The sequence below is a fragment of the Rousettus aegyptiacus genome, unplaced genomic scaffold (genome assembly GCF_014176215.1).
Source record: "Rousettus aegyptiacus isolate mRouAeg1 unplaced genomic scaffold, mRouAeg1.p scaffold_m13_p_11, whole genome shotgun sequence".
Classification (NCBI taxonomy): Eukaryota; Metazoa; Chordata; class Mammalia; order Chiroptera; family Pteropodidae; genus Rousettus; species Rousettus aegyptiacus.
Window position 1 is genome coordinate 38,367,223 of NW_023416286.1, and position 22,084 is coordinate 38,389,306.

General features: G+C 37.7%; 1 protein-coding gene across 4 annotated transcripts in view; it reads left to right on the top strand.

Annotated features, from left to right (window-relative positions):
* NRG1 (neuregulin 1) overlaps window positions 1–22,084 on the top strand; it is a 942,448-nt gene that overhangs the window by 541,984 nt on the left and 378,380 nt on the right. The gene's annotated exons all lie outside the window — the stretch shown is intronic.

A 22,084-nucleotide genomic window follows, 5' to 3' on the forward strand; every position in this document is an offset into this window, starting at 1 on the left:
CAGAATAAGTTGGCTGAATTTGCGTTCGTTTCTCCATAAATTTGCCAAAGTTATAAGAGAAAATCCGTAGGGGCAGAATGATAAACCCTTTGATTAAGCATGTTATCGGCCTGGTTGTGGCCAAATCCTCCCCCCCCACCACCCTCATATATATGCATGCACACATCCTCTGCTATGAGTTGCATATGTGCTTTGTGGTTGTGGGGCAGATTTAGATTTGTTTTTCTTTCTGTCTTTGCTAGTCCCCAAACTCATCATTTAAAGTTTTTGGAAACAATTTAGAAATGCTTTGAGGTTCCCAACCCCCTCTCATCTTTTGGAATATTTGCAGTTATTTTTTTCTGGCACAAAAACAATTTAAAAAAAAAAGAACAAAAATGCCAGGATATCTTCCAAAGAGAGACATAAAGGTGCCATCTACTTTATTTGTAAATCACCATGACTTGTTTATTCTTGCTTGCTGTTACTAGAAGTTATTTATTATTTAAAAAAAAAAAAAGCAGAAGGTACATTTTCGGGAAGAAGTGTCTTGGTGACCTAAACTGAGAGCATCGCTGTGTAATTGCAGGGAACAGTTGCTTTTGTTTGCTCAGTGCTTAATTAAAGCAAGGTTCGAGAGATTTAAGAGTCAGGTGGTAACTTTTAGTTGCTGGAAACATTTTTTTAAAAGCAGTATCTTGAGAGGCAATGCAAATTGATTTTAAAGCCCTAAATATTACTGTTTGTTTTTAAAACTTAGCAATTATGAGAACATTGCTTTTTAAGTAATTTAAGAACCCGAAATGGGGGGGAGGGACCCTTTAAAGATTGATGTTTTTCAGAGTTACAGAATTTTGTTGGATTTGTTGTCTAATAAACTTGTTTACATTGGCATTTTTTTAGAACATGAAAGGTAACCCATAGTTTATATCTGAAGTCATCTGTCTACAGAGCAATGCCCATCCTAACTGATAGCTTTGTGTGAAAATTAAGCATTATTCCTCCATAATTGAGGGGATTAATGTCTCAATTCTTTTATGATACACTTGAACACCAAATGCCTACAATTTGTTTACATAGCTGGGAAAAAAATAGAGGGGGAAAAAATCATTCCCAAGCAGGAAACCTGAATAAGGACGATGATAATGAATCACTTAATGATCCCTTCATCTTTCAGTAACTAAAATAAGTATGGGGTTCAAGAGCCCCTTGCTGAATGCTACACTCACACTCTGCTTTCCACTCCATACAGTTCTTTTCATTGTTGCTTTCACAGACATGTGGTGTGTCCCTACACCTCTTCGTATAACTGGCTTCATCCTCAACACACCCATGCTTTGCATGAAAAGTTTGCATTTAAATTGAGAGTTTAGGGTGAGTGTGGGGTGGGTGAGAGATTTTTTCTCTCTCTAATGGTTCTCTAGGCTACAGGGTTTCAGAAGACCCAAGAATAGCTTTGAGCAAAATGTTTTTATACACAAATTGTTCTTCAACTCTGTACTCTCTTAATCTGCCCTTGAGCCTTTTTTTTTCTTCCCATTAACATTCAAACAAAGCTTTGATAGGGCAAGAAAGTGAAAGATTTCTAATGATTTAGCCTGCTATGCATTTTATTCTGCTCCTTTTCTCACATTGCATGCTAGTCTTTTCCCAGCCACCTGACTCTTCAGTTTTCCCATCTTCCCCATCTTAAACCCTATTTAAATATCCACAGGCAGCCAAAGAAAACATGCCCATCTGCTCCAGATGTGTCAAATGAAGTTTTTCCAGACAAATCCTCCAGCAAATGTATAAACAGGTTGCTTTTCAGAAGTAGTAAAGATTAGTCTATCTCTGGAAAGAAAAAAATCCATGCATTTTGGAAACATTGGCCATTTTCCCTTAAAAAAAAAAAATCATCTAAATGAAATGCACAGCTCGTCCTCCATTGTGCCAGAAGGGGAGAGGCAGCTCCGGGCTCTGTTCCTGTAGGCTCTGCTTGATCTGGGCTTATCCTGTGACTGAGCAGAGAATCTATCCCACAGCCAGATGCTTGCCTTTGGTCCCAATTCATTTCTAGGTGGCTTTGAAGAAAACATCACATGATGTCAGACGAGGCAGCCAGGCTAGGGTCAGTGATCAGAAGATCACCAGCCTCTGTGTTTTCTTGGGGTCCCCTTTTTTTCCAGGCAGTATGTTTCATGAGGCTGTACAATTTAGTGTTACTCATTTGGTCAACAGTGATCTTCTAACAACCTACTTTGTAGCAGGAACTGTTTTAGGGTCTGGGGATTCAGCAGTAAGCAGATACACACAAAGTCTTTGTTATTATGAACCTGGAGACAGATAATAAGAATATATACTAATGGCAGGTGGAGAGGAACACTCTGAATTAAAATGAGGCGCATTCCTGGATGGGAAGTGACCTGTGCAGGACAGGGTTGGGAGTTCAGGGGGGCTTTTTAGCACCATGGTCAGGTGAGCCTCTCAAGTGAGGTGACAGTAAAGCAGGTACCTGAAGGAAATGATAGAGTGTGTGGAAAAGCAAAAAGCCTTGGCCTAGAACATGGTTGGCAAGTTGAGTGTCTCCAAGAGCCCCAGCTAGCTACAGAAGAGTGAGCAAGGGGGACAAAGGGGAGAAGTGGGAGGTGAGATACTGAGATAGGAGAAGTGACTGCAGGTCTGAGCTTGTGGACTGAGCTTCTCAAATTCCATTGTATGCACATATCACCCAAGGACATCGTTAAAATGCAGACCCTGAGGGCAGACCCTGACTCAGTAGGTCTGGGCCAGGCCCAGAGTCTAAATTCTTAAACACTTCCCAGGTGATATCCTCTTACTGCTTGGTCCCCAGGCCATGCTTTGAGTAGCAAGGATTTAGGCCTTTACTCTGAGGAATTCTGCCTTTATTCTGAGGAAATAGAAAGACTTGGAGACTCTTGAATAGAAGGGAAGTGGGATGTGTCTTGTTTTCACTCTGCTGCTCTGTAGAAAATGAAGCAAAGGAGAAGTAAGAGGCCTGCGAGGAGGTGATGGCAGTCGTCCAGGTGAGGCATAACTGTGTCGGGACCAAGTAATGCTTAGGTGGAACAGCCACACCCAGCACCACTTCAAATGAATACGGGGTTGGCTCTGCTGGCCAGGTGCAAATACCCGTATGGGTGTGAGCACTTACGGTTTCGCAGAATCCTGCAAGCCAAAGGCCATTTGATGATTTAGTGAAAATCAAGTCTGAGATGCTTGATTCTGGGAACCTTATCTGCCTCATTCCTGAATTTAATTTCCATTCCTGACACATATGTTACTATTGAACTAAATATGAAGTCGTCGTATACTGTCACTGTAATGTGTGTACACTATTGCAGTTGAGGTGTTTTTATCCATCTTCAAAACAGTAATTGTGACGTCTGCTTGCATTACAACATGACACATTAAGCTAAAAGAATACCTATTTAAATTTTTAAACCTTATTTTTGTGTACTTAAATTTAAGGTGAGACATTTGACTCTAAGTTCATCTCAGGACAAGAAACTTCACTTGGAAGAAAAATTAATATCAGTTCAGTGGCATATTGTTGTAATGGGATCGTCTTGTTCAGTTTGAATTCTCCAGCTGAGTTATTTTCTTAATGATCACATATAGTTTAAACCATCTATGTTTTTCCTTTTCCTCTGATTTTATAGTTTTCCTAAGAAACCTTTTCAAATTTCTTTAAATTCCCCTGGTCTAATGTTTCTCAACTAGAAGCAATTTTCCCCCCAAGGGACTTGGGAGGATGCCACTGGAATCTAATTGGTAGGGGTCAGGGGTGCTACCAATCACCCTACATGCACAGGGCAGCCCCCACAACATAGTTATTCAGTCCAAAATGTCTGTGGTGCCAAGTTCGAGAAACCCTGCCTCTCTGGTAACCATAAGACCTCCAACTACAGAAAATGAAATCCACCAAAAACCCCAGCGGCTGTGCTCTGAGCTCCATCACAGCATCTACTGAGCCATCCCCTCCCAGAGGCCGCTTCCAACAATTACTGCACACGGCAGGGGCATTAAAACCAGCTCCTTTCTGGGGCACAGGGAGTTCCCCTAAGGATAGCCTTGGCCCCAGGATCCCCCAACACTCTTGCCAAACCTTGCTTATTTAGCACAGCAGTGAAAGACTCTTCCTCCGAATTTCCTTCCATCCCTCTCTCATTATCAGACTAGCATTGTAGTGTGAAGCTCTCCAGGCCTTTTCCAGCTCCCTCCCAATTTTCTCTCAAGACATTTTCCCTAATAAAATCCTTGCACATTTTTCCTATTTTAGAGTCTGCTTCTCAGAGGTCTTGGATGAAGGTATCTTACAGAAATAAGAACTAGTTAATTGTTAATAACAGCAACAGAATAAGTAAATAAGTGAAAGAAATATTTAGGAAGAAATTGAGAAAACCCAATTATTCAAGAAAACAAACAAAAAAAGAATTAGATATTGTTCATATATTTAAAACCCAACTCAGCCCTCATCTGAAGCAACTAAAATTAGGAACCAGAATTAAGCCCCCCACCCCCACTCACTTTTGCAAATCTGGACTGGTTCCAGACATGGTCATGAGGTCATCATTTCTGATTAGAGGAATAATGTCCATTTTTGAATGTCTAAGATAAATAAATACCTCACCATCTCAGAAAGCCTGTCTGTATTTGCTACCATAACAAGTGCGATCTTCCCATAGTCTTTGGTCAGGAGAGTCCCACGTGTAGACACATCACCACAGACCACTCAGAGACACCGGAACAGTCTGCCTACCTTCCGCTGGCTTCTGTGACACTCACTACTCTGCGTAGATCTTTCCCAGTCAACAATTGCTCTCTGTGGGTTACCAAACTCCACCCTGCTTCCTGGGGATACATGAGTCCCTCCTTGGATGGGCTCCTCAACCACCCCGCGCCGTGCAGGTGGCAGCTAAATCAGTGGTCCCAGGACTCACAGGTCCTGATCTGGTCTCTGTTATGAACTCCAGCCAGCAAAATGCTCAGGTCTTATTCCTCACTCAGATGAGACAGTGTTTTCTTTGGATTAAACCTATTTTTACAACTTTTGGGAATTATTTGCTGATGGATAAAATGTCAATTCTCTTCCTTAAAGTAACATGATGCTACTTCTGAAGCAAGCTCTTCCTATTCCAAATCAGCAAATCTTAAGAAGCCCAGGAGATGGCCCAACTTTATTTTGGTGCTTTCAGGAACAGGACTGGCCTATTGCAGAGCTACCTTTGTGTTGTTAGCTTAGGTGTCTTTGAGGAAGACCCTGCAAGAAGACCTCACATTTTATAATACCTTATATGTGCCAAGCTTTGTGCACATAACTCATTTCATTCCTACAAGGCTCCTGTAGCATGGGTATTCATTGTCCCCATTTTATTGATAAAGAAACGGAGGCTTAGAAAGTTTAAGTGACTTGCTCATCATAACAGTGTTAATAAGTGGCAGAGGAATAGTTTGTGCACACCTATTCAAATTCCAAAAGTCTTTGGTATTTGTTGATCATATTCTAGGTAATACCAGTTTCTAACAGTTACTCTCAGTACCCAGATCTGCCATTTGACTTTTATGTTTCACTGATTGATATATAGAGTGGTAAAGCTAAGAAACCCTCCACTGGAAGCAAGACTCCAGTCAGGCACACAGGTAACTGGCAGTCCTCCCTGACACTACAAGGCAGTGACAGCCACCTGGCAACAGAAACAAGACTGTTAGGGTGGCGCCCACACTTCTGACTGCACTGAAGAGGTGGAGATTCAAGTCAATATCATCATTCACCGCATTGCATCAAAGTTCAACATTTACATGAAGTAGGTGCTCAGTAAACACTGACAGATACCTAGGTGAATAAATGAATAAACAAAAAAGTATTTGTCTGTAAAAGTCCAAGGGTTTTAGAGTCAAACGAGAGTCTGAAACTCATCTAATTCAAACTTTTGCAGAATCTCCACCAAGTGGTTTTCTAAATTCTTTCTGACGCTTCTTTTTGCATGGAATATACATACTTTGTGAGGGTGTCTGTCCAAATTCAGAAGCTTCTGGCTGTTCAAAGGAAGCTCTGGTCAAGTGAGACCTTTGTAATAACATTTCAAGAATCTAAAAAATAAGTGAGTATTACCATATACGATGGCTTATCAACTTAAGAGATTTTGTTCAAAATTTTTGATCAACTTGAAACATACTAATTGAAATGAGCTAGACATAAAAGGACAAATATTGTGTGATTCAGTTATACAAGGTACCTAGGGCAGTCAAATTCACAAAGACAGAAAGTAGAAGGATGGTTCTTAAGGACTAGGGTGAGATAGAACAGGGAGTTATTGTTTAATATATATGAGGATTCAGTTTTGGATGATGAAAATGTTCTGAGGATGGATAGTGATGATGGTTGCACAACAATGTGAATGTACTTAATGCCACTGAACTGCACACTTAAAAATGGTTAAGAGTAAATTTTGTGTATGTTTTATTACAATGAAAAAAATAACTGGTTCAAAACAATTACGTATAAACCACAGATGTGCAATGAAAGCTTATGTAAATCAAAATTAGTTCAAGGATGTTCTGAGGCTTTAAGGTGGAAGTTAAGGAAAACAACATTCTTTTCTGAAAACTTATTCCATTCTTCGTTAACTTTTAACTTAATAGAGTGGGGATCATACTATAGAAATTATGAAAGTCTTGAAAACTTTGAGATGGAAAGTAGCTGGGCACAGGGTGCCGGTAGCATGGTGCGCTTGTGCCCCCAGTGGACAGAGTACAACCTGAACGATGTAGAAACATGGCCTTGGCTGGACAATACATGTGTCACCTATCCCCATCCTTGCTTCTCTCTCAGTTTGAGTTTCAAAAGAAGCCATCTACTTATAGTTACTCAGGACCTTCCACTCCAAATATGAAGAGCATGTTTTTTCCCCCGCTCTCAGATCCAGACTAAACTAGTTGACTGGCTGAGGGCCAATAGAAGGGGTGTATACACTCTTTATTAAGCCAGATTAACTGTCCGCCTTCAATAAGTGGTTCAACATGCCTGTGTGACATGCTTTCCATCCTGCAATGGTTCCTGCTGGCAAAGCATGCGGTGGGCTTCCTACTGAGCTAATTTTCTCTAATTGTTTGCAATGAGAGGTGGGAAGCAGGCAAGTGGATGTCTTGCTCAGGGCTGCTGGTCTCTTCAGCTTCGCCGAGCCATGGAAGTAGCTTTCATGATCAAGGTTTTGTTTTGGAAGTTTGGATGGGAAAGTCAGGTCACACATCCTGGGACTTCAGGATTTTCAGCAGGTTGCTTGACTCTTAAAGATCTGACCCACCTGAACTATAAAGATTTTCTTTGTCATTGTTATGATTTTTTAAGGGATTTTATTTCTCATTATAAGAATAATTCATACTCATTATTTTAAAAAATAGGTAAATAGAGAAAAGGTTAAAAAGAAAACTAAAATTACTCTCTAACCTATTAATCTAGGAAGATCATTATTGAATTTTTGATGCAGTCTATTTTATTTTTTAATAAATCACCTTAAAAATATCATACATATAGATTTATATGTTACTTAACTTTTTAAAATCATATCAAAACATAATTTTTGATAACTATGTAGAATATCATTGCTTAGATGTACATTTTGTAGTAAATATATATTGTGTTGATCATAAATGATGTGTCCAAGACATATGCCAATCTCTGTTCTTACTCCTGATATGATTTTAGGATTAAGACCTAGAAGAAATACTGGGCTAACGAATATATGAATTTTGAAGATGTTTAAACTTTTTTTTTTTTCATTTTCTAATCTTTTATAAATACCTTTGGAAAGCAAGTTTATCTCACATTTCTTCTACTGAGATCAGGGCATTATATGTTGTATCTAGCACATAAACTAGTTAACGTTGAGGGATTAATTCATTATTTCAATTTTCACTAAAGGCAGGGTAGAGATAAATCAATTTGGGTAAAGAATAAGTAGGCTTTTTATTTATTTAAAGGAGAACATGGATAAGATGTATCGCAAAGCTAGAATGGAATGCAGCCCAACCATTTAGTAAAATATATTTGGGGCCCAAACCTATCAGCCATCAAAAGCAGTATAAGCGATAGAAGATTTTGAGGGGATTTTAAAAGAAAGAGGAGCATGGTAGATGAAGGGATAGAGTAGGATAGAGACAACTCTTTTGTCTATTAGAGTTTCTTTAGGGTCTGGCCCAACTGATAGATTTATGTCATTGTTATATTAGCACTTCGTAAGGTGTCGGCTTTCCAGTCATCTGGCTCTTCATTCAACTTTTTTAAATAATCGGAGTTCAAGTGAATACAGTCAGGCTTTGTTGGTGACACACTCATCATGGGTTCCCCAAATCCATCCTTGGGAACTCTTCTATCAAAGTGTGCCTATGTCCTGTTTCCTTGAAGGAAAAAAAAAAAAGAGTTGCTATGTTTTGTTGTTTAAGAAGCAGAGAGATCTGCTCAGTCCCCGTGTGACAAAGGCTGTGTGGAAGACCTTGGGCCTGAAAGTTTCAATTTTACACAAAGGTACTAGTTCTAGAGCATCTTTTGAGCTACTTTATGTCTGAGCTTCCCAGCACCCCTGGGACTCAACAAAATGTTACATAACTGGCATGCTTTGGAAAAGACTTAGTTTTGGTGGTAGATGTCATTTCCTTGACACCAGAAGCACTTCCACAAATAATAGCCATTAGTCCTCCTTGTCAGAAATCAGAAATACTTACTGACTGACTCTAAGTTTGGTTTATATCATTGGCTCTGTGAAATGACTGCCTGAATACTTTTCAGTCTCTCTATGCCTGCGATTTAGTTAGATTCCCTGTCTAGAAATCAATTATAAAATGTATAACCTTTAAGCATTATGAAATCAGGTATTCTAATATGGAAGGGATCTTAGAGATCATTTAGCCCAAACAAATCACCCATTTTACAGATGGGGAAACTAAAGTGCAGAGAAGTGAAGCTTGCTCAAGGTCAGTTGATACACTTGTGGTAGAGACAGGTAAGTACTCATAGAGGTCTTTCCACTATATCATAGAATTCTGTAAAGTTATTCACAGTGATAAACTACAAAGCACATAGAGCAAGATGAAGACATGAAATGACAGGACTAGACTGACACTCAGCAGTTATCTGGGCATCCATATGTCCAGGGAACTTGGCCAAGGTTACGCAACTATTGATGGTAGAACAAGGACAGAAATATACTTCTCTTGACTTCAAATCCAATTCTCTTTTCCCAGTACTACACTGTGAAACTTCAAAAAGCACATTATCTCCAGGATTGTCTGGGATTGGGTAATTAAAATGTTATTTTTAGTTTCATATCTACTTGGGAGTAGAAGGTGCTGATTTTTATTTTATGTGTGCACTTGAGACTTTGTGATGAGGTTCTGTATGCCTCACTATGGGTGGTGTTTTTATTGTTATCATGTTGTCTTCCTATAAAGAGAGTTTTTATAGTGAACCAGAAAGTTGTCTGGTTTATTGCTATAGTTGTAGGCAGCAGAGAATATGGCGTGTGGCTTCTAAACAGATGCTGGGTGCTCTTTGAGTTCAATGAAGTGAAAAAAAAGGCAAGTTAATTGACTGCAGACTTATGCAGAAGGGCTCTAAGCCCAGCCATAAGTTCTTTTAGAATGTGAGTGCTTACAAGGTGGCCATAATACTCTCATAAGCACTGTACCATTAAAAGGCTACCACTACTTGCTTCTTGAGGATTCTGTGTCAGATCATCAGTAATTTGGGGAGATTCTTCTGAATATTATGTATAGTAGGATAGATGTGAGTAAACAAGGTGTCTGTCTCTACTTAGTCATGGTATTCCAATTGGTTTGTTGAGTTTTATTGGTTAGATATTGCTGTATAACACACTACCTTAAAACTTGGTGATGTGAAATAATGAGCATTTATTATTGCTCTCGAGCCTATGGGTCAGCTCTGTGGACCTGCTAATCTGGACCAGGCTTGGCTGATCTTGGACAGGCTCTCCCATGCTTCTGTAGTCAATTGACAGGTCACTAGGGACTAGATGTTCTAGGATGCTACACATATACTTGGTTATTGGCTGGCACCCATGTCAGATCACTGGAACTTCTGAATGTTACTTTATATGGTAAAAGATGTGATTAGGTTATGGGTCTTGAGAGGAGACACTTATTCTAGATTACTCAGGTGGACCCAAATGCTATCACAGTATCCTTAGATGAGAGAGGTGGGGAATTTTGAGACAGACACACGTAGGACAAGGCAATGCGAAAACAGTGCAGAAAGGGGTAATATAGTCACAAGCCAAACAATGCCAGGAACCGGAAGAGGCAAGGAAGAGATTCTCCCCTAGAGCCTCCACAGGGACAAAGTGTGACCCTGTTGAAACCTTGATTTTAGACTTTTGCCCTCCAGACATGTAAGTGAATATATTTCTGTTGGTTCCAACCACCAAGTTTGTGGTAATTTGTTACAGTAGTACTATATAGGATACTAGTACAGACAGCAAGTTTATAAAAATTAAAAGTTAAGATGTATTTAAGACTTTGATATTGTTACTTGTTTGATTTCTAAAAAAAGGTATTTTAGTCAATTGTATGAATATTCTAAACTAATAATAAACTTTTTTAATGTGTTCTGGTAGTCATATTGCAAATAGCTGTCAGTTTTAATTAATTAGAAGACTAGAGTCTTGTCATGATTTATAAAAGAGAAAAAAACATGTTGTATTATCTCCAAAAGTCCTAAAAATCTAACTTATCAACACACACCTTATCCATTACTGTTTTAAAACAGCTTTTTTTAACATCTAGATTCCAACCCCATGTAGAAGTAAATATGTTGGCATCCTAGTCTTATCACTCGGTCAGAACTGGAAACGTTTCCAGTGACTACCAGTTGCACACATCATTATCCACTCATAATTGGTTGTTTAATCTGAAAAGAGCAAGTTCTGCTCCATCACCTAACATCTGTTCACTTTACTCCCAGCTCTATTCAACCAAATCCAATTATTTTCACGAGAAGCTTGTGGTAGACTTGTACCATTTAAGAATAATTTCCATTTCTTTGTGGAGCCTTAATTCTTCTTTCTTCTCATAACTGCTATGTTTTCTAATAGTAAATGGCATTATGTGGGTTTTTTTTTCTTTTGAACCTGTACTTGTTTCTGAAATAACAAGAATAGGAATTAAAGGTTTATTTATGTTTGAAGTCATTTAATGCATCAAAACATATCTTGAACACTAAAAATATTAAAATTCCCAAACAAAAACCTACTCATAAGAACTCTTGAACAATTCTGAGAGTAATGGATTATTTACAGTCCTTAATTTGCTAGTGTTATTAGTATGCATCATTTTTAATTCCTAGCTGTATTGAAACCATTTAAAATGTTACTTTACTTTGATTTGGGTAGTGAAAAAATTATCCAGTGTTATTTAGGGATCATGTAGTTTCCAATTTAAGACAAAATTTTCAGCAAAGATGATTAAAATTTGATAAACCTTTGAATTATTTGCAAAAATTCTCCAAATCGTGCAATAATTTCTTTCTTCAACTTACAAAATTTTCTAGAACATCTCACAATAAAGGAAAACTTTTTTTAATAGATCTGAATTTTGCTCTGTCATAACACATGTAGAAAATTTGAGCTACTGATAGAGTGAACGTGCTTAATAGGCTGTGGTAAAGGTGAAAATAGGGTCAGGAGGAAGCTGCTTTTCACTGGTTTCTACTTCTTGCTCTTGCAGGCGATTGGAAATGAGCCCCTTCCTTCTATGACTTCCTATTTAACAGTTGAAAAGATCCAACATCTTATAGTAGGATTTTAGTTTCTAGCAGAATCTTTAAAATACAATTCATTTAAATTATATTCTTTGCATGTTTTGATGGAAGACATATTATAATGACATTCTGTTCCTGACATTTTGAGGAAAGTCAAGTGATTAGAAAGGATTTTAAAGAAGCTTAATTGGTTTCTCTTGTGGAAATAATCCCTTAACCAACTTCCACTGTCATGAGTACATATACCTTGAAATCAGCCTCCCAATTTTCTTATTGGCAAGACATTTAAACAAGATTTTCCATCACATTAAAGAAAACCTGGTCAGAACACGTGTAAATTTTCTGGCTGTGGTAGTACAGTCATTGAAAATCTGTAAGCAGGAGCAGAACATGTTGAAATCATGTGTATCTATATGTAGGTTTGTGCACTTACATATTAATTTCTGTTATGAAAGGGGATGAAACAAGAAAAAATAGAGTAAGGAAGGGATGGTCAGAACTTTGTTTAGTACTAAGAAATGTAAAGTGAGGAAAGAACTTTAATAAAAAGAATTGCCTTTATGTAGGCTACTTGTTTCTTTCCTAATATAAAACATGTTTAGTATATGACCTTGGAAAATATACACACACAAAAAAATAAAACACTCAAAATCCTACCATCCAAAAACATTTTGAAATAGTTGCTTTTAATACTTGTTTTGAAATATTCGCTTCTAGACTTATTTTTATGCACATTTATAAAACCTATTTTAATTAGTATTCAATTTTTATGTTCTGCCTTTTTGTATTTATTTTTGAAACTCCTAGTTGCCCTGTAAAAACCTGGGAAAAGCAAGACACAAGTTCATTGCGATCCATTGAGTGATCTATTGAAATTGCTTGGCAGTGAATAAAGGCCACCCTTTCAGGTCTGAGTAATTATATAAAAAGAATTTGTCTATTGATATTGCTTTCAGTTTAGGATCATTTAAATAATAGATTTATAAATATAGATTATTCTGAGCAGAGGCCAGGCATGATATCTGGGGATAATATGTAATTAGTTATCAAAGTCAAAATTCCAGGGAGCTATATGAACAGACAGCAACAAAGTGTCAGGGAGAAAAAAATACTGCTTAGTAGATAGCTTGCCCTTCAGTTAGTTGCTGCTTTCTCTGGACCCTTCCCAGGGATTCCAAGCATAAAGGACCCATCTCTGAGGAAGAAGTCATTGCCCAAGGCTGCTTATTTTAGGTGAGTATAGCCAGGTACAAACTGGATTAATCAGATTTTAATCTCCTGTTGGGTGTCCCTTTGTCTGTATTGTTCTGTAACTAATGGATCTATCTAAGACTACTGCAGCTACATTTCATTTTGTAGTATGTGTAATGGAAGAGGTAATACAAATATAGTCAAGTCAAAATCATGGCTGCAAAAATATATGAAAGGGCAAGACTTACTTGACCTATATAATTTTCTCCTTTTAAGATTAATCACATTACATCATTATTTTTGCAACGGAAAATCATCCATTCCATAGGCAGTCATATGCAATGTAATTAAAATATTTTGCCAACAGTATTTAGAAAGTGAACTAATTTATGATTTATTTTTAAAGGACCCTTAGTTAATCTATAAGGATGGCATTTAAATAAAAACTTTTAAAATATGCAGTGTGTATGCAATATCATTAAAGTATTAAACAGCACTTTAAAGAGCAAAAGAAACTATTAAGACTAATTAAGTGGATTTATTGGCTAATTGGTGTTTCCACATGTAGTTATTTCTGCAATTATTATTCAATTGCTGCTTTACATAGTACTATTCTCTAAAATTATTCTGGCATTAAATGAAGCTGGAAGACATCTCCAATTTAGAAAATCTATCAAGCAAAGAATTTTCGTCTTCTAGTTGGGGTGATACTGAATCAAGGCCTAACAAATGGACTCCAGAGTCAGAGGAACTTTGTTTATAATTCTTAGCTCCTTCCTTTCCCATTCAGAACAACCTAGCAGAGGCTTTTGTCTTCTAAACCATACTTATCCAATCTATCATATGGAGATGATACCATTCTAATTGTATGGTGAGAATTAGCAAATTCTCATCTCCTAGAGTTACCATAACCCTTAACATTTTAACAAGAAGTTATGTACCGATTATTCAGAACTGTACTTCCTTTCTATGAAAATTAACTTGCCATATAAATAGATTAGCTGGAGGTTCTTCCCATATGTTTTCCAGTGAAATTATCCTCAAAGCTATTGTTTCCCTAAGAATTACAAAAACAAAACAAAGGAACGAAAAACATCTTTGCTTTGTCTAGGAACACAGATTTCAGACAATGTTGAAGACTGAAGATAAATTTGACTCTCAGGGAGAAATAAACTCTGAACATAAGACTTTACATCTAATGTATTTGCATCTTAACCAAATTTATGAATAAAGACAACCACTCTAGAAAGTAACCTCAAAGTAAATCACCCCATTAAAAAAAAAATTGAAGTCATGGAATGAGTACGGAGCAGGAGGTGATGATAACGCAGACATATAGAGAAAGAAAGAAAGAATCAGCTACCTAAAGCAATTACATTTCAGCAGTTAGATGATGAGAGAAAAACAGGGTCCAGTCTGAAGGAAGAAAATATAAATAATTGAACAAAATGAACACCAGCTAGAGAGAAGCTATCAAAAGCATATACCTTATCCGACTTCATAACCCTCACATACACCTTTCTATCAATAGATTTTACTCCGAACCCACATGTTCCACAAGATTTCAAGTTAGAATCAATCTGGGGATGGGTGGGGGGGGAGCGGTTCAGCAAACTGGAAAAACACTGCTATATGAGATTAAACATTCTAAGATTGTGAACACTATTTTCAATAAGATGAGATAATCAAGATGTTAAATAGAAAAAAATTAAAATTTGCTCATCAGGAAGAGCTTATTCTCATAGAGTCAGCATAGCCAAACTTTATCTTCATAATTTTGTACTTTATCAAAAGAAAAACGTAGGATTAATTTTGGTTTTCTTCTGTGACTGCCTCCATCAGGGAAACAGATTAGTCTTTAAAATATCACCAAAAACTTAAAGTAAGGTTTCTCTCCATGCACATCCCTAAAGACATTTTACATTGCAGAATAAGTAAATAACACATGGAAATATGAACCTAAGGGACATGTGAAAAATGAAATTAAAAGCTATAACATTAAAAATAATTTTAGTACCAACAGAATGGCAGCTGCAATTGATGGTTAAAGAATACCATCCCGTTGTCAGAAATAACTGTTGTAGTTTTCTGAAAACAGTCATCTTGTTATTGCTTTAAATTTGAATAGTGAGAGTTATACACACTAGAGACACATATAAGGCCTTAGATACAAATTCCTTGAGGAAACTAATTCACTGGTTATTTAGGGGCTGACAAGCAGTATATGTTATTTTTGAGTCACAAAGAAAGTTACAGAGTTATAAACTTTGCTTTGTAATGCACATAGGTGAAAGATGAACCAAGCCATTTAACCTAAAGAAAAACCTATTGTAGTAAGCAACTCTTTCTGTAAGTTGCATCTACATTCTTCTTGATCAGAAAATAATATACAAAATGACATATTTGAAAACATTACAAATGCATAATACCTCAGTAGTACAGTTCTATATGTATAAAAATCTAATCATTAAGTCTCAGAATATTTATTCACTGGTAACTATTCCTTAAGCATAACCTGAATAGATGGCATGAAATTTTGTATAACCTATAACTCAAAGTCTTAAATATAGGAAGTTTCCATTTCACCATTTAATTTCTGATTCTATTTAAACATGGACATAATGAGTAATGAGAGCTTGCATTTATAAATGTGTGTTGCCAACGTGAATTCACTGGAGATGACTCAAATCCTGTTCTATACTAGGAAAGGTGCATTTAATTGGTGAACAAAAAGATCAGGTCAATTTCTTATGTCAACCTTCGGTAAAATCTTTTTAAGAAGAACAGAACAATAATGATTTGTTACATGGAAAAAGAGTTTCACTACTTGTTAGCATTCGAATGGACCCTAAGGAAACATGCAGGTTCATTAAATCAGAACTCTCTTCTTGAGTTTGCTACCAGCTGAGTATCAACTGGCCTTCCCCACAGGCATCGTTGAAATCAGTGGGTTCAGGATTCTGTGGTGAGCCTGGACAGTAGAGAATTGAGTAAATGACACCATGGTTTATTAAAGAGTATGACTGAAAATACATTTTCAGGCTTTCCCCCCTTCTCCCCATCCGATTCTGTATCTCTGCGTCTGGAAGGCCTTGACTCTATAGCTTAACACTGAAGTGAGACATAGGATAAGGATATTTTTTTACAATGACTGGGAGAGGAAGAGTTAGGTTGATCCTAATTTTGTGACCTTGTTAGTTTTCAGAGGAATGTTTTTGCAGGGCCAAATATTCATTAATCAATCAATCGACTAATCAATTAATTAAAAATTCTAACAGAGAGGATGTCACTAACTAAAGGACCACAGCCAAGTGATTTGTGATCTACCATTTTATCAATTCTATCCTTAGAGTGTTCTTTCTATTTTAGGACTTAAATTTAATTGAAATGTTAATCCCTACTAGGTTTTTAATAAAGGACAACTTTTGAGACTTTAAAAACCATTATTCTCATTTCCCAGGTAAAGAGGTTATGCAGATGTCAGTGTTTTGGGAAACATTTACTAAGTCACGCTCTGCCCAGGGCATGTTTCTCATTTCTTTAAAAGTATCTTAACCTGCCCACATGATCCCCCTTAGGGAATCCATTGATAACTCTTAGCAAAAGGAAAGCACTCCATGGAAATAATATCCAAAGGAGATCCTTTTTATCCTAAAGAGGAAAACCAGAGAGCTGACCCAAGCCGGATAATATAAAAAGGATTAATCCCTGATTCAAATCAAAAGCATAGATGTCTTCAATTAGAAATGGAAAGAGGGTGGTTCATCAAGAAATCTGGGGCCTGGGGCATTTTCTGGAACGTGCTAGTTAGTCAGCAAAGAGAAAGCATGCAGCCACACCTTTCTCACATATGAGTAGTCATCCTTCCTTTGTGGTTCATAAGTATTTGTCTTGGAGTGCTGCAATTTAAAACCAGTTGATTTTAAATAGAAATGGCAGTGTTATAAAGTGTAAAAACATTCGGCTAGGAATTACTGAAACTGTCCAGTGCCACTTCTTACCAAGTGAAATGGCCCTGTCATCACCCTCTCTGGGTTTTGATGCCTTTACTTGTGAAGTAAGGATGTTAGACCGGGCCACTTTGGCTTACTGTGTTTAGTTGCTTTGAGAGTAGCCTGAATGTACACACAGGTGTGTAGAGGAGTTGGAGCAAAAGAAATGACCATGGCCCGTGTGCATTCTTGGCACTCCCACATTTTAATTACCTCTCAGGATCTGTCTCTCTGTCTACAGCTGACATGCTTCTTTAGACACTGTATCTGTGAACATGAGAAACCAGTAACACAAACTGTATAAACTTTCTGACATTTATTGTAAATCCTCCCCAGCCCCAGAACTTTTCACAGATATATGAAGGTTATCAGCACTGCTCAGCTGGCCAAACCTGACAACACTGGGTGAGGTTGCTTTTGTAATCTGTTCTGGAAAATGGGAACCACAATCCATTTTCAACCTGTACCCACCCACTCCCATTCCTCTCCAAGATTCTCTGTTTTTCTGCTTTTAACTTTGGGTTAGACTTTTCCAGTGGGCATTCCTAAATAGGAAACATGATTGTTTCTGCTTAGATTGCCTTACTCTCCACTTCAATAAACATCAGTAAATTCAGACTCCTTTACTGTTCCAAGGCTCTAACTTATTTGTGGCAGCAGTGATTTTTAAAATTCATTAAACTTTCGTCATTACCGTTTCTTTATTATGGCATCCATATGAGCTGCCATGTATTGTTTAACCACGCTCTTTCATATATCTGAATTTACTTATCGTTGTCTCCGAAGTATGTTCTATCTGAGACACTATCTCATCCTCTCCTCTGCCAGATATTGATTATTCATACATTCTCTGATCCCAACCCCTTCAGCTTTACTCATTGTTATGTCTTTGTAGCTCTTCTTTTCCTTAAATACAAGGACAACCTATTAGTCTCGCAATTCTGCACTCTTTAACTGGGTCTTGTACATTTCTAAAGACGAGAACATCAAGCATTGTTGTGGGCTTGGTTCTTCTCTCTCACATAGCTCTTCTTTCTCTTAACTCTTCACATGCACTGTCACTTCTGTCTTAAAGTTTTCCATATGTAGTTGCCACAACAAAAACTTTTCCCTGGTTGTTAGAAAATGAGGTGTTCAGATGCAAGCAATTCTCTTTGGCATGGCAATAAAGAACAACATGAATGGAAAAAACATTGACTTATTGGTGTTATGGTGTCCCCTGGGAGGAGAACGATGTATGAAAAGGGATAGTCACTATCTTACAGTGTGTGGGTGCGCTGGTTGAATGGACTAGACTTGTTCCTCTCTCTATGGCCTGTGAATAGCTCCCTTCATCACACCTCACCAAAGGCAGCTCTGATGCATTTGACTGCTGCGCCTGTGCCACAGGCTACTATTTCTGATGGCTGCCTTCTTGAATACTGATGTGCAATGCTAACCTTTAAGAAACAGACAGCCAGATAATTCTCCATCAAAATGGATTTATTCGAGAACAAAAAGAATTGCAAATCGAGACGTGTGGTATAATATAGAACCATGCACAAGTCCAGAAAAACAAGGGAGAGGATATGCTCTTTTAAGAACTTGGGAGGAGCTGTTATAAACAAATAGTTCATTGGAGGAAATTGAAAGTTTGAAGTATAGTGACTTCTAATTGGCTGACTTATAGCAGTCTCCCATTGGCCGAGCTGTTATTGGCGAAGAGAAATCTTTTCTTCCTCCTGCTAAGATAGTACAGTCATATGCCACATAGCAATATTTTGGTCAACAACGGAACACATATAAGTAGGTGGTCCCATAAGATGACAATAAAGCTGAAAAATTCCTATCACCTGGTGCTGGCATAGCTCTCATAATGTCCTAGCATAATGAATTCCTCAAATGTCTGTGGTCATGCTGGTGTAAACAAACCTACGGCACTGCCATTTATATAAAAATAAATAACATATATTTACGTCCAGTACATAATACTTGATGATGATAATACATGATAATACATGGTTTATGTATTTGCTGCACTATACATTTTATTATTATTTTAGACTGTACTTTCTACTTATAAAAAGTTTACTGTAAAACAGTGTACTGTGTTACACTGGCAGCAGCCTCATACATCTGCTGTCCATCGTATCTCTTGTTTGTATCATTTTCTCTTGCATTTGATTTAATCTCATGCTGTTTTGTGTAGTAACGTGCTATACAGGCTGGTAGCCTAGGAACAATAGGCTATACTAAGTAGTCTAGGCGTGCAGTAGGCTATACCATCTAGGTTTGCATAAGTACACTTCATGATGTTCTTGTAATGACGAAATTGCCTAACAACGCATGGATCCCTGCTGTTAAGTGGCATGTGACTATAATGTAGTACCACTTCCTACCGGAGATGCAAGGTACGTCTCTTCTTCTTGGAGCCTACGTGCATGAGAGTTCTCTCTTCTTTGCCTCCCAACTTCATTTAAATGAGATTTCTGATTATTAATTTTCGTAGTAGGTTGCCTCATGACATTGAAAAAAAAAATACCTTTTCCAACAATTTGAAGCTCATCGGCATGGCAGACTCCCTCCAGTTCTTACTCATATAACTCTTATTGGATCATTTCTGTGTTCCAGAGAATTAATATATAGTTGCTAAGTTTGGAACACATGATCAGCTTATTTCGTGTCTTTGTTTCAACTGGGAAAATGCTGATCTTGTGGCTTGAAAATCCCTACCGGGTGACACTCTTTTGGAAAATATGCAATTTTATACATGCATTTCTGACAAAAGGGAAAAAAATGTAAAGTCCACCCGAGTTCTGTCCAGACAAGCACAGAGAGAGGCGTGTTGGATTGCCAGACAAATATTTTCCCCTATTTTTGCTCAATGAACTTGATTCACTGCAGGGCTTTTTTCCTACGTGAGCAGGAGAGGTGGGCTGCCTTGGAAGCAGCCACTACCCCGATCTTCACAGGGCACTGGTGTGAATCATCATTTTTATGAATGAGAAGAGGAAATGAGAAGAGGAGGAGGAAAAAAAAGACAAGGAGCTTGTTGCTAATGCCCTCAAACAAGGCAAACATTTCGTGAATAATTTTTAGATAATAAATGACGGGTTGACTTTTGGGTTTTGTTGTTTTCAATGGAATGCATAGAAAAAAAAAACTTGTTTCAACAAGAGTTTTATCTGATAGCCTATTCATATGCCAATTTTTTTCTAAAATGTTTGGCAACTTTTCGTGGGGTGCAGAAAAGGCAGTGTTGAATCATGTTGCTTTCAAGCATTGTATCGGCGCAGGCATGAAATGTACTTACAGAGCTTGTCAATCCCACATAATATCACAGGGAAAACTCTGGCCAGAGTATGTGTCCACCTAATTTCTGAGGAAAATTAGGGTTGAGGTATACCAATATCCCTTGCCACAGCCCCCACTGCCTTTGGTAGAGGCCAAAAAAGAATTAAAAAGGAAAGATATCCTAAACAATTTATTATAAAGTATATTGAATTTCTTCTTCATTGATGCCTGGTGACTTTGGTTTTGTAGAATATACTCAGTAAGAATCTTCTCTAACCGAGGGCTAAGGAATAACTAAGTAATGAAAAAGAGCACTGGAATAAAAGTAAATAATATAATAATAATTAATCCCCTTAGATCATTTAGCCTCAGTGGAAGGCCCAGGCTTCTCAGTTTGATATAATCCATGACACATATCCTCTTGAACTCTTGACTTTCTGCCCTTACCAACTTAGTACTTCCCCTCGTATTCTTATGATTTTATATTTCCACTCTGAGCTTCTACTGTTCCCTGTACCTGGAACACCTCCTTTCCTTAACTAATTCTAGCCAGCATGATTAGGCACGGACCTCCTCTTTTCTGTAGGGTCTTCCTAAGCCTCTCTCTGGGTTAAATGTCTCTCCTCTGAGCTCCTGTACCACTCTGTGTTAGCACCATCCTCAGTTTTGTTTACTAGACTCTGAGATCCCAGGAAGAAAAGTGTGTGCTATTCATTCATTCAATCACTCATTCATTCATTCATTCATTCATTCATTCAACAATGATAATTGGATTTTTATTATGTGCTAAACATTGCTTTAGAGACTAGAGATAAAGTGGTGAACAAGATAGATAAGATTCCTGTTTTCCAGGAGTATACCTTCTAACAGGGAAGACAGAAAAAAGAAACAGCTAAGCTAGTAGATTAAGTATACAAAGAAAATGAAGATGTGTGGATGTGTAGGAGAGTGCCAGCTGATTTAGACTGAGTGATTAGGCAAGGCTTCCCGAAAGAGATGGCTGTGAACTGAGACTTCAGATGTAAGAAGGAGCAAGATACATGAAAATCTGGGACAATGTCTGAATCGGGGGAACTGCAAAGGCAAGGCCCTGGAGGAGGAATGAGCATGGTGAGTTAAAAAAAAAAAAAAAGCTTATGTGGCTGATGGAAAGCACATCTTAGCAGAAGTCAGGGTTGGACAATGGAGGGTAACAGTGAAAGTTGGGATTTTATTTTTTGTGTCATGCAAAACCCTGGGATAGCTCTAAATATGGAGTTGTAGATTGTGATTTGCATTTTGTAGAAAAGTAGTGATTAGATTTTGCTTTATGTCCCCAGAGCCTAGCATAACACCTGCTTCTGTTCTGTCATGACACCCCAGGGACATGCTGCTTTTCTACACATGAAAAATGGACTTTTCCAAGGTATGCAGCTGTCCAGTGAAATGGAAAGCTCAATGTCATTTCAATTTGACATGCAGCACAGAGCTGAGGTCCTCCCCTGGCCTCCACTATCTACTGGCTTATGCCCAAATGTTTAAAACTTCCTGAGATTGAAATTGCTTCAGTGTTTTTTTTGTGTTGTTTTGTTTCACAGAGAATTTATTTCATTTTTGCTCATCCCATTTATACCAAATTGGACAGCCTCAGAGGTGTTGAGGAATTATCTCTAGGCAAGGCCACAAGGTGGGGCAATGATGAGGAACTGAAGGATCTGGGGTACCTTCTAAAGTTTAAATGTTACTTTCTAGAACATGCTGAAGGCAGTAATCAAGGCTTTATTCACTCTTTGACTTTCTTCTAAGGACCTCTAACCAATTCCTCTGTGAATTAACCCAGGCATACCCACAGCAACCTCAGTTATTAAAAATGAAACTAAAGAAACAAAGCAAGAAG